The following is a 13,692-nucleotide window of genomic DNA, read 5'->3' as shown; positions in this document are numbered from 1 at the left end:
TTACTCAAAACAATAAAATTCAAGCCTAAAATGCTTTAATAGGGAGACTTCCCTTTTTGAACGGCCTCAAAATCAACTACAATATTTAAATATAACATCTATAAATTAAATAAAACTAATGATACCCATATTGCCCATATTTAAGTCAGGTCCAAAATAGTTTGAAAAGTGAGTTCGATAATTAAAGGGGTAAAATTAAGAACTTTATATTAGAAATATATTTTTCAAGGTTAAAGGAATCTACTTCATGAAAAAATGAGTTTAAAACGATGTCCAAATTGAATAAAAAGTATTTTAAAGCATTTTCAAAAAAAATTCTCAAAGTTTCATGTTAAAACCAAGATTAAAGAGTGTTTTGATGAATATAATTCAATGTAAAGTCATGAAATTAAGGTTTTGGAGATTACCCAATATCAAATGGTGATGAAAACCATAAAATGTTTCCAAACCCAATGCTCAAAATCCAAAAATAGCAAAAATGTGCTAAAAGGGGTATATATTTAGTGGTGGTTGCTAGAGTGACTACAGTTAATGCGGTATTAGGCTGCTTAAGTGGCTACTGTTTAAGCAATAGCTACTTTTTGAAGCTTAACCGATAAAGCGGCTATCACTTAAACAGTCCTTGGCCGCTTAGGTGGCTTCACCAGATATCAACTAGTGTTGATTTTGGTTCATTTATGCACCAAAGACATGCTATTCGACCTTAATTAGCCTTGTTTTGAGGACTTTTTTTGTGTTTAATGAGTTTTTAATGAGATGATTTAGAAATGTTTAAGGTGTGTTTAAAACAAGTTTGGAATCAATTTGGCCACTTAGAGTTAGACGAGAAAACTAGTATTACTAGCTTGAGCTATGTGTTGTTCTAGTTGATCTCGATGGATTCTAGTGTGTGTAATAGTTTATTAAAGATAAAATTGAGTAATTATGTGTAGAATAAGTTTTTTTTATAGTATTTAAGATTCAATTGAAACAAGCCAAGAGATAAAATACTTAACTAAAAATCAAAAGGACAAAACTACTACTCTTAGCTTTAGTTACTAGTTCATCGTCTTGGATTATGTGTTGTTTTGAGCTCTAATTTGCAGTTTTTGATGCTATAGAATTCTTGGTGAGTTGATAATGATGGTATATGGATGATGAAAAATCTGGAAATCAAGTATAAACATCACCATAAAGCTTGTAATGGTTGGAAAAATGCATGGGACAAGAATTGACAAAAAATGGACATTTTGGAGTCATTAGCGTGCCACGGACCTTTGGTACTGTGTTAGAGCCATTACATGAACTTTGGGGCACCCTAAATGACTAATTAAAGTATTTCACCGTGATTATAGCATGCCATGGACCCTAGGAACAGTGATAAGGGTGTGACATACCCCTAAGTCAAAATCGGCAACTTGTGTCCAGGTATAAATAGGACACTTAGTTGTTTTGTTTCACAACCTTGGCAAACTTAGGACTTGAAGGGAAGCTACATAACACTTCAAAAAGGGTTTTTATTCAATTAATTTGGTTTTTTTATGACACGACATGTATCAGGGCCTAGTCTTGTGGGGTATCTCAAGTCCAACAAGGGCTAGAGACCACCCCCAATAACCTACCGTTATCCACTCTACACCTCATGTCGGATTAATTCTGAATATATAACCAGATAAATAATATTAATTTAAAGACATAAGATGAAGTCTTTATCCATAACCAAACAGCAATAACCAAATATCCAACCAATATCAATCCCAATGCCAATATCAATACCAATGCTAACACTAATACCGACACCGCCATGTCCATAGTAGTCTGGCAAAGCCTCTAACAAGAATAAAAAAATATTCGGGTGGGATATGCCCCCCGACCATAGACAAAACAAAAACCAAAGAAATAACAATAATAAAAGAAATCCATATCATGAAATGGAGCCTTCCATATTATGGAAGCTCACTACTTCAATTTGACTCAAAGCTATCCCCGAGTCCAAGTCATTGAGTAGGAGGAACAATACTATTTCCAATTCCTGCATCGTATGGGATACATCACCCAAAGACGGTTAGCGGAGTGAACGCTAGCATGTAACTCAAGTATAAAGATAAGATAATGCTATTAATTCAAAACCAAATTAATAACCATATTTAATTACATAGATAAGTATATATATATATATATATCATGTCGCGATAGAGAACAAGGTTTAACATGCATTTAAAACATTAACTTGGGTTGTGTAGCTTGACCGTCCTAAAATCACCCACGGGATATATGGGTTCAGCTCCCCTACTGAAAGGTCCCTAGTGTGTGTTAGCCGCACAAACGGAGAAAAGGAGTTGAGATGATTAGTACATCCTAAAATATAAAGTGGGACATCATGCACACGATCAGCAAGACCACCCTCACATCGACAAACATGAGTTTCCAGTATCGGTCCCCCTGGGACCTCCACATTATGTGGCTTTGCTACTCAACCCTCTTTAAGCCTATATTTAATTATTTACACATTCCCAATAATTAACCAAGGAGTATTTTAATTAGGAATTAACCATTGGTATCGTCATACCATAATAGAGCTTGCAAGTCTATTATTTTATTCCATATAAACTATTAGACCAAATTAGACTCCACCATTTCAAATTAACCAAAATAATTTATAATCAAACTATGGCCACCAAGGCCTTTTCCAAAATCATATAAACTAACCAAAACAAATCCATGTTTCATTAACCATTTATGCAATGCAAGGACTCCAAGAATAGTTGAACTATGTGATAAAATAATTCTCACTGACAATTTCAGAAACAGGTTGAGGGCATACCATTATCAAAGACAAACTCAATATTATGGGAGTTCAACCATGAACCCTTCACTAAATCGCCATTTCCATGCACCCACATGTGCAAAACAATAATTAAAACATGCATAATCACAATTTAAACCATAGAAAATAATATTCAATAATATACATTCAAACCCCTCAACCTCGATTTCAAAACCACCATTAATGATTCATGAACAATACTTTAAAAATGTGCCTTTAGTAAAATAAAAATGAGGGAAGATTCACGTGCCTGAATTACAAAGATTCACCGAGAGAAATTGAATCTTAAGCCCTTAAATGACCACTTTGGAGAAACCCTAGCCAATTTTGCTTGAAGGGATGTTGAGAGAGTAAAGAGGATGTTTAATCTTGTAAAGTGTGGAATGAATGACTAAAAACTGTTCTAGAGATGTCGGACCTCAAGCATTTTGAGTGGGAAATGTTTAAAGCTCCCCCAGTTTAAAACTGCAAAAAGAACGCAGGTGGTTATGAGTCAACCCCCGTGACTCGTGACCACAACGTATGACTCGTACCCTTAAGTCGTCACCAAGTCAGTGAGTTAGACATCCATACGCTGTCCACCCTATGACTCCATGACCCCTCTTATTACTAGACCATATGAGTCTTTTCCATGATAGAACCCAAAGGATTGGACACTGGATAACATATGACTCAACCTTACCACTCATAACCTATCCTCATAGCTCTTAGTGATCCATTCGTTCTCCGAGGCAAGCCAAGTCACTAAATTACTAATTTGATTAAGGATCATATTAACGACCCATCACCACCCCTAACAACTCATACCATCAAGTTGTTACCAAGATTAAAAACCTAAACACCACCCATTAGACACCTAATGACTAGGGTAACCTAACCCATACCTACACCATACAATTCGTATGGTTAAGTCATTAGCAGGACGGTGAGCTCAAGGCTCAAAAATTTCCAAGGGCCAAAACCTAGGGTGTTTCAATTCTCCCCCACTTGGATTTTTCATCCCCGAATAATGGGACAAGTCATTGACTAGCACGATCAAACCCCCAAACGTATTTACTCTTACTTTTAAGACAGAAAACATATTACCAAGGAATTCACAATCTACCTTTTACAAAGACAGAAAACAAAGATGTTAAGGTCAACACATACCTTAAGCATGATTTTTTGGAATAGGGAATAGGAATGGATACGTGGACTTCATGTCTTCTTCGATTTCCCATGTAGCCTCTTCCACTTTGTGGTTCCTCTATAGAACCTTTACCGAAGATACATCCTTGGTCTGCAGCCGACGAACCTGCCAATCTAAGATTTCAATAAGGACCTCCTCATAAGATAGGGAATCCAAAATACTAATATCCTTGATAGGCATAATTTGCGATGGATCACCCATACACTTCCTTAACACAGTAACATGGAACACCGGGTGAATGAAGTTCAGACTAGAAGGCAACTCTAACTCATATGCAATATTACCAACCCTTCTTAAAACCAAGTATGGACCAACATACCGAGGACTGAGCATTCTCTTTTTTTCAAACCACATCACTTCCTTCATGGGAGACACCTTCAAGAGCACCCTATCCCCAACCTCAAACTCTAACTTCCTATGACTCTCATCTGCATAGGACTTTTGGCGATTTTGGTCAACTTTAAGCCTATCATGAATCACCTTCAGCTTCTCCATATCTTGGTGAACCAAATTTAAGAAAAACATCTCTACCTCACCAACCTTAAACCACCCTATAAGATACCTATACCTCCTACCATACAAGGCATTAAATGGAGCTATCTCAATGCTAGAGTGGTAGCTATTATTATATGCAAACTCTAGATGAGAAAAATTCTCAACCCAACTACAACCATAGTCAATCACGCAAGCTCTAAGCATATCTTCTAATGTTTGAACTATTCTTTCCACTTGCCTATCCGACTGCGGGTGAAAAGCCGTACTAAGACTCACTTTGTTCCCCAGCCCTTCTGAAACAACCACCAAAAGTGTGTTGCATACCATAATTTTAGATGATAGAAATAGGTACCCCATGCAACTTCACAATCTCTTAGAGGTACAACCTTGCATAATCCTCTGTTGAAAAATTTAATCCTCACTGGCAAAAAGTGAGCAGACTTAGTCATCTTATCCATGATAAACAAATCGAATCTAACTAATTCTGAGACCGAGGAAGACCGGTAGAAAAATCCATATTGATCACTTTCCACTTCCACACAGGCAACTCAAACTCTTGATATAACTCTCTGGGCCTCATGTGCTCAAATTTCACTTATTGGCACACCATGTACTTAGCCACAAAACTAGACACATCCCGCTTCAAATTGTTCCACCAATACATTTCCTTAAGGTATTGATATAATTTTTTGAGCCAAGATGAATAGCATAGTACGACTCATGCACCTCAGCTAAGATCCGCTCTCTCAATACATCCATATCCAGAATGCACAATCTCCCATGGTACCGCAAGGTACCATCACCACTAACCTCAAAAGGTATTACTTTTTCCCACCCACATCACCCTTGATCCTCATCAAGATAGGAACTAACACTTGTTTTTTCTCCACCTTAGCACCCAGTGACGACTGCTCCACCTTATGCACAAACACACCACCATCCTCCAAATCCAAAAGGAGAACTTCAAGTTAGCCAACCGATGAACATTATTAACTAATTCTCAGTTTCCCTCATCCACATGAGCTAGACTCCCCATGGATAACCTACTAAGAGCATCAACAACCACGTTAGCTTTACCTAGATGGTAGTGACGACTCATGTCATAATCTTTAAGCAGCTCAAGCCATCTTCTTTGCCTGAGGCTAAGCTCTTTCTGAGTAAGCACATATTGAAGGCTCTTATGATCAGAAAAGATATCCACATGCACTCTATACAAATAGTGATGCTAGATTTTCACTGCGAATACCACAACCAATAGCTCAAAGACATGAGTCGAATAGTTTTTCTCATGCACCTTCAATTGTCTGGAGGCATAAGCTATCACCTTGCCCTACTGTATCAAGATGCAATAATGCCCCACATGAGATGCATAACAATAGACCACAAAGCCATCCATGCCTTCAGGCAAAATTAAGACCAGTGTCGACGATTGCATATCCTTTAGCTTCTGAAAAATGCCCTTACAAGCATTAGACCACAAGAACTTTACCATTTTTTGAGTTAACTTAGTCAGTGGGGTGGCTATAGTTAAAAAACTTTCCACAAACATCCTGTAATAACCAACTAAACTCATGAAGCTCTGAGTATCATTGGAGTCGTGGGTCTAGGCCACTTCTTAACCACTGCAACTTTCTGCTGATCCATCATGATCCCTTAACTGGAAATGACATGGCCTAGAAATATGACAACGTTTAACCAGAATTCATATTTCAAAAATTTAGCATACAACTGTTGATCTTTCAAGGTCTACAACACAATGAAGAGGTGATCGGTATAGTCCCCCTCACTTTTTGAGTACCCCACAATATTGTCAATGAACACAATGAAAAAAAATCTAGAAATTGATGGAAGACTCTATTCATCAAGTTCATGAATGCTGTCGGGGCATTGGTTAATCCAAAAGACATAACCAGAAATTCAAAATCCTGTACCGGGTACGGAAGGGAATCTTAGGAACACCTACCTCCCTAATCTTTGGCTGATGATACCCAGACCAAATATCAATGTTGGAGAAAAACTTAGCACACTGAAGTTGATCAAATAAATCATCTATCTTTGGAAGAGAGTACTTATTATTTACCATCACATTATTCAAATGCTGATAATCAATACACATCCAAAGAGAACTATCCTTCTTATGCACGAATAACACCGGTGCACCCTAAAGAAACATACTAGGATGGATCAAACCCTTGTCTAAAATATCCTTTAGTTTCTCCTTATGCTCTTTCAACTCGATAGGGGCCATTCTATACGTGGGAATAGAAATAGGACAAGTGTCCAAAACAAGATCTATCCCAAAATCAATCTCTCTATCGGGAGGAACACTAGGAAGGTCATCAAGGAAGACCTCAAGAAATTTATTCACCACTGGGATGGAATGTAAAGGACCCTTCGAGTTAGAATCTTTAACCCAGACCAGATGATAGAGATACCCCTTAGAAATTAATCTTTGGGATCTAAGATACGATATGAACCTCTACTTAGGAGCTAGGGAACCACCCTCCCACTTAATAACCAGCTTATTTGGAAATTTAAAGATGACCTTACAGGTTCGACAGTCTATAGAAGCATAGCACGAGTGCAACTAATCCATCCCTAATATGACATAGAAATCAACCAGGTCTAACTCAAATAGATCCACCAAGGTCTCCTGACCACCCATAGATACTAACAACCCCTGTAGAATCTTCTAGACACCACAGAGTAACCCATTGGGGTAGAAATAGAAAAAGGATCTGAAATACACTCAGGACCGATTCCAAAATGTATAACTACAAATGGGGTCACATATGAAAGAGCGGACCCTGGATGAAGTAAATAGTACCCATCATGGGAAAAAAGTTTCAACATACCAGTAATGACATCAGGCGATGCCTCGGACTCCTGACGGGTAATGAGAGCATAGAGTTAGCTTCGACCAGTGTTGGAGCCAGATAGTGCACCCTTTGATTCCAAAGCTGATGAAGAAGCAACAAGTACCTTATTTTCCCCAGAGGTAACCTTACCAATAAGACAACTTTTAAGAATATTCCCTGACATATGCATGGATGACCACAGTTAAAGAACTTATTCTTTTTTTCATCATAGCAACCCGTTGCAATCGACCATGAAATCTGTAGGGAGTATAGCATTGAGCTAATTAGGCCTCACTAGCCTAATATTTAGTATTATGTGCCTTATAATTATTGCCACCTTGAAAACTCCTGTCACTCAATGGCTTTGGGTAGGGAGCACTAGCCATCAAATAAGACCCTGAATTTCCCCAATTCTTCTTAGCCCACTTTCCAGTATCCTTGGCACTATGCTATTGGCGACCACCCTACTCAGAAAATCTAAACTTTTTTCTCTGCCTGCTTTGTCTCCTCTTTCTCAACTTACTGTATGTACACAACCAACTTGGAGATGTCCATGTCCATGTTCAACAAGGAAGCCTTACTCTCCAAAATTAAGTCTTGAGATAACCCAGAAGTGAACTTCTTTATTCTAGCCCTCATGCTAATTACACACCTTCTATGTTAGTAGCATCTATAGTGCAGAAGATCTTTTCCATCTTATCATTAAAACCTTGAGGATCCTCCTCAATCTTAACACCAATAAACACAGGAGGGCTCAGCCTCATAAACTAGCCAACCCTTATGGACTCAAAAGATGGAGTAACAGAAGCACCATGCTTAGTTTGAGAAGATACCAACTATTCCAACATATGAATAAACTGACAAAACTCAGCATTCATCACATCATCTTGACGAGCTCTAGAAGGACTGGAGGGGAAAGGTAGAATTCCAGGAGGGTAATCTGGGATTGGACCCCTATATTGAGTTTGGACCCCACAAATAAGACGCGTTCTATCAACATTGTCCTCAAGTAGGAAAAAGGAGTTTCTATGAACTTTAGATTGTCTAGGAGTCATGATCTGAAAAGCAAAAAAATAGGTATTAGAGAAGATTTTTCAGGACCTTAGAATCTACAACTAAAAAATAGAACACAAGAAAAAAGACATTCCTAAATGCCTTGTAGGCTCTCTCTTATGAGTGTGGTGCGCTACACACCCTTAAAAGAGACTCTACTCAACATGACTTTATCGGACACCCAATTGATGGGGAACCTAGGGCTCTGATACTAATCTGACATGACCCAAACTGGGACCTAGTCAGGTCGGGTATCGCAAGTCCAACCAAGACTAGAGACCACCCATAATACCCCACTATTAACCACTCTATACCCTATATCGGATGAATTCTGAACAAATAATAAGATAAATAATAATAATTTAAAGACATAAGATAAAGTCTATAACCATAACCATACAACGACAACTAAATATCCAACAAATACCAGTCTCAATGCCAATACCAATACCAATGCTATCAATTATATCGATACCGTCCATGCCCATAGTAGTCTGACAAAGCCTGTAACCATAATTAAAGAACATCTAATCGGGAAATGCCCTTGAACATAGCCAAAACCAAAACCAAAGAAATAATGATAATGAAAAAAATTCCATAGCACGAAATAGAGACTTCTAGAGTATGGAAGCTCACCACTTCAATCTGACTTAAATTTATCCCCGAATCCAAGTTACTAAGTAGAGAGAGTGGTAGTATGGCCGATTCCTACATCACGTGGGGATACAATATCTGAAGACGGTTAGCAGAATGAATGCTAGCATGTAACTCAATGATAAAGATAAGATAATGCCAATAATTCAAAACCAAATTAATAATCATATGCAATCACATCGATATGTAAATATATATCATGCCGGGATAGGAAACAACGTTTAGCATGCATTTTAAACCTTAACCTGGGTTATGTATCTTAGCCATCCTAAAACCACCCATGGGCTATATGGGTTCATCTCTCTCTGCTGAAATGGCCCCAGTATGGAGAAAAGAACCTAAGATAACTAGTGCATACCAAAATATAAAGTATGATATCATGAACATGGTCACGAAGACCAACCTCACATCGACAAAAGTGAGTTTTAGTGTCGGTCCCCCTTGGAACCCCACCTTTTACGGCTATGCTATGCAACCCCCTTTAAGCCTATATTAAATTATTTACACATTCCAAACTATTTACCAAGGATTTTTTTAATTAGGAATTAACCATTGGTATTGTCATACCAAAATTAGAGTTTGAATGTCTATTACATTATGCCATATAAACTATTAGACCAAATTAGACTCCATCATTTCTAATTAACGAAAATCATTTATACGCAAACCATGGCCACCAAGGCCTTTCCAAGATCATATGAAACTAACCAAAACCAATTCATGTTTCCTTAACCATTTATGAAATGCAAGGACACCGAGAATAATTAAACTATGTGATAAAATCATTCTCATTGACAATTTCACAAATAGGTTGAGGGCATGCCGTTATCAAAGCCAAACTCATCAAATTGTGGGGGTTCAACCATGACCCCTTCATTAAATCACCATTCCCATGCATCCACATGTGCAAAACCATAATTAAAACATGCATAATCATAATTTAAACCATAGAAAATAATATACAATAATATGCATTCAAACCCCTCAGCCTCAATTTCAAAACTACCATAAATGATTCATGAATGATTCTTTAAACATCTACTTTTAGTAAACTTAAAATGAGGGAAGAGTCACATGCCTGAATTACAAAGATTTACAGAGAGAAATTGATCCTTAATCCCTTAGATGACCACTTTGGAGAAACCCTAGCCAATTTTTCTTGAGGGGATGTTGAGAGAGTAAATAGGATGTTTAATCTTGTAAATTGTGGAATGAATGACCAAAAAGTGTTATAGGGACATGGGGACTTAAGGGTTTTAAGTGGGAAATGTCCAAAGTTCCCCTAATTTAAAACTATAAAAAGACCACAGGTGGTTACGAGTCGACCCCCATGACTCATGACCATAACATACGACTCGTACCCTTGAGTCGTCATCAAGTCAGTGAGTTGGACACTCATACACTGTCCACCCTACGAATCCATGACATAATCATTACCAGACCATACAACTCATATGGTCTAGTTGTTTCCAAGACAAAACCCAAAAGATTGAACACTAGACAACATACGACTCAACCTCATCACTTGTAATCTATCCTCACGGCTCTTAGTCAGCTACTTGTACTCAAAGCCAAGTCAAGTCACTAAATTAATAATTTGATTAAGGATCATCCTAAAGACCTGTAACCACCCATAATGAATCATGTAATTAAGTGGTTACCAAAACTAAAAACCCAACTACCACCTACTGTGCACCTAACGACTAAGGTCACCTGACCCATACCCATACTATATGACTCATATAGTTAAGTCATCAGTAGGACAGTGAGCCCAAGGCTTAGAAAATTCTAAAGGCCAAAACCTAGGGTGTTTAAGTTTATGGATTTTAACATATATTCATTCATTGTGATTACGGCTATGTCCATGATAGACTAAACACCTTTTTCCAGGGTTAAGGCCAAGAACATAAGTATTATAGTTATGAATTTACTTGGTTTTGGTTATTTATCAATATTGGTTATTTATTTATCCTTGTTATCACTATTTTAAGGATTTGCAACCCTTAGAATACATGCATAATCATATTGTGAATCCATAAGGAGGAACAAGAGGATAGAATGTGGGATTGATAAAGTAGAATTGTAATCTTCTAAGTGAATGGAGTTATAATTTGCAATTAGGATAGGAATATACCTATGATCCCTATTTGGTTCAAGTATGGGATGAAATATGAACATATTTAACTTATTTCTCACATCTTTTCTCAATGATATTGTGGGGCTAAGTTATATATATGACTAGAGGTTTGGAAGGCCATAGCCATAGTATGAACCTCGTGAACCAACAACGAAGATAATCAACCTAAACAACAAAATTTATAGCTTAGTATGATTATTCAAAATGCCTTAGTCTTAGGCTTTTCTCCATTTTTCTTCAAGAACCTTTAACTTATCGCATTGTTAAGTTTACTCTCAAACAATCTTGTGGTTACATTAGGACTGAGTTAGTATAATTAGTTGGACTAGTTTGGGATAATTGTTAACACAAGTCTCTTAGGGATTGATACTTGTCTTATAAAATGCCACTATATTACTTGGTGAGGCCATGTATACTTGCGTGGGTGCTTGGGTACAACAATTTTTTGGTTCCCTTACCGCAGACTTGTAATTTGGCAACTGCTTTAGTTTTAGTTTTACTTTTTGATTTCCTTGGTTCTTTTTTACTTGATCTTGGCTTCTAAATTTGCTGGCACATGTCAAGTGGACTAGTAAGCTGGAAAGGGATAGGGAGTTGGTTGAACCAAACCCCGAGACCAAGCATCTTTCACTATCAAAAAAGAAAAGCAGTCTTTCTCTAAGTATCCTGCAAATTCATGAGGAACAAGATATTACTGCTCCTATGGCTGAGGATCCACCAGCTTGCAGGATAGCTCGTAAAGTGCAATCCCACTTATGACTAATATAACCTCTGTAATTCAAAGATCGACACTAGAGGATAGTATATCAGGGTATCATATAAAGATCCATAATTCCACTTGCAAGAATTTCTAGAGATCAGTGACACATTCATCTCGATGGATATGTCAACTAATTATAGGAGGCTCACACTCTTCCCTTTTTCACCTTTGGGGGAAGTAATAAAATGGTTGAACACAGAGCCAGCAAGTTCAATCACAATATAGGATGAATTAGGTCGAAAGTTCCTCATCCATTTCTTTCCATCTAGCAAGACTGCAGTACTTTTTAGCAAGATTTCAAGCTTTAAGCAGAAGCCAAATGAGAATCTTTCTCATACTTGGAAGAGATTAGAGTCTTTTCTTTGGGACTGTGTACATCATCAATAGTCCAAAGAAGTATTAGCTCACACCTTTGTTGAAACTCTTGACCATAACATAAATATTTTATTAAATTAAACTGCAGGTGGTCAAGCTCTAGAGAAGACTTATGATGAGATATATACTTTATTGAACTTCATAGCTTAAGAAAATGTAGACTCACATAGTGACATGTCCAAGAGCTTAGTGAAAAAGGTTGTGGGAATGATTGAAGTTGATAGCATCACAAACTTTGTTGTCCAATTGATAGCCATATAGGATCAGATAATGACCCAATTTAGAAAATGGGGTGTAACTCAAAACTCAAGCAAATGAAGAGCAGTAGACCCTTGGTCGGTGTGAGATATATGGAAATAGTGGCCACTCTGTAGACTTGTGTGGTACAAATCCTGATATTGGCAATTTTTTAGGCAATGCTCAAAGGCCAAATTATAGTAGTGCCTACAACCAAAAGTGGCAGACTCAACCAATGTATCTCAGAGAAATAACCATCAATAAAAATTTTAGTAGAAATAACATAACACTTAGACCAGTAACATTGAAGAGACTCAAAAAAATATTTTGACCAACCAAGAACAGATGGTGTTGAAATAAAAAAATCAAAAAGTAGCTCAAAAAGCAATTAGAGCAGCAGTTGGGGAAATTGCAGCAGGAACAAAAACTAGGCCTCAAGGTGGGTTCCCAAGTGATAATAAACATCCAAATTAAGTTATGGAAATCATCTTAAGGTATGGTAAAGATCTTAATGACAGACCTCCAAAGAAAAATAAGAAATTAGATGCAGAGTTGATTCCTTAACAGGTTGAAAACAAAGTTGTTAATAATTTGGGGAAGTCTGAGTACCAAAAAACTAAGGCTACTGAGCAAGTTGCTGAAAGACCACCACCACCATTCCCTTAATGGTTTAAAAAGGCCAAAGAGGATGTTTGTCTCAAGAAGTTTTTTGACACGTTTAGAGAATTTCACATTAATCTGCCCCTTATAAATTTTTTTCAGGGAATGCCTAAGTATGCCAAGTACTTGAAGATTATAGTGACTAACAAGGAGAAGCTGCAGAATATTGAGACGTTGGCCTTCACAGAGAAGTACAAATCTTTGGTAATGAAAAAGACTCCCAAGAAGATTAAGGACCCAGGGAGTTTGACCCTTTCTATACAGATTGGTGATGGTGAAGTGGTACACGCCTTGAGTGATTTGGGGGAAAGTATAAATTTGATGCCTTTGTCTATGTTCAACACTCTTGAGTTGGGTGAGATGAGACCGTGACCTTTTATTCTCCAATAGGTGGATAGGACCATAGTGAAACCTGAAGAAATAATTGAGGACGCCCTAATAAAGGTTGGAAATTTTGTAATTTTAACT

This window comes from Capsicum annuum, chromosome 4, assembly GCF_002878395.1.
Source record: "Capsicum annuum cultivar UCD-10X-F1 chromosome 4, UCD10Xv1.1, whole genome shotgun sequence".
Lineage (NCBI taxonomy): Eukaryota > Viridiplantae > Streptophyta > Magnoliopsida > Solanales > Solanaceae > Capsicum > Capsicum annuum.
Note: the sequence above shows the minus strand (reverse complement) of the source record.